Source organism: Suncus etruscus, chromosome 16 (assembly GCF_024139225.1).
Source record: "Suncus etruscus isolate mSunEtr1 chromosome 16, mSunEtr1.pri.cur, whole genome shotgun sequence".
In the NCBI taxonomy this organism is placed as follows: Eukaryota; Metazoa; Chordata; class Mammalia; order Eulipotyphla; family Soricidae; genus Suncus; species Suncus etruscus.
In genome coordinates this window covers 64,192,277-64,192,989 of record NC_064863.1, presented here as the reverse complement: position 1 = coordinate 64,192,989, position 713 = coordinate 64,192,277, and the positions used below count along the sequence as shown (strand labels likewise).

Sequence of the window (713 nt, the reverse complement as noted above, 5' to 3'; positions counted from 1 at the left end):
TACAGTAAATTAAACCCTTGTTTTGTTTCACTTTTATTTCCACATAGAAAAACATTTTTACCTTATTTATTCCACCATCTGGAGCAAGGGATTGGGTTACCTGACTGGCAATAGGCAATCGAGGTATGCCAAATGCTGTTTATCTTTTTTCTTTTATGAGATCTAACTGCCAACTAAATCATATTTCTGTTTTTCTTGTATCTATTGTCATATTTTTTTAAAAAGGAAAAGATTTCATATTGCATTTGGCTAGTGGTGAAGTCTCTATAATCTTGTTTGAGGGACTTCTTACCATTATAAACCTAACACACATTTTCCTTCCTTGAGGGTGGAAGGTATTTTTCTGGTAGAAACCGGAAAACCCTCTAGACAAATTCTAGAAGAGCTGTACCACTGTGATTCACATATTCTGCTCTGAATTTGCCAACAATAAATGTACTTATTCTTAACCTTTCTTCTTACTTGTTCAGAAGTTAATTTGGAATAAGTGTGTGTTTCCTTTAGCTCCTGTAACAAATTACAACATACTCAGTGACTTAAGAGAAATAAAATTTAGTATTTTATAAATCCCAAGAACAGAAGTAGAGATGGATCTTATTAGGCTCTTACCAACAAATCAGTTGCTGGCTAGACTTTGCAGGCACTCAGGAAGTTGAAAATATTTTTTCTTCTCTTTTTTGATTTCTATATTTATTTATTTAATTTATTTAGTT

The 713-nt window shown here is 32.1% G+C and overlaps 1 non-coding gene across 1 annotated transcript; it reads right to left on the bottom strand.

Annotated features, from left to right (window-relative positions):
- Nucleotides 1-331: 331 nt before the first annotated feature.
- Nucleotides 332-396, bottom strand: LOC126033239 (U7 small nuclear RNA). Its single transcript, XR_007504356.1, has one exon. It is a non-coding gene; the product is annotated as a U7 small nuclear RNA (small nuclear RNA).
- Nucleotides 397-713: the final 317 nt, after the last annotated feature.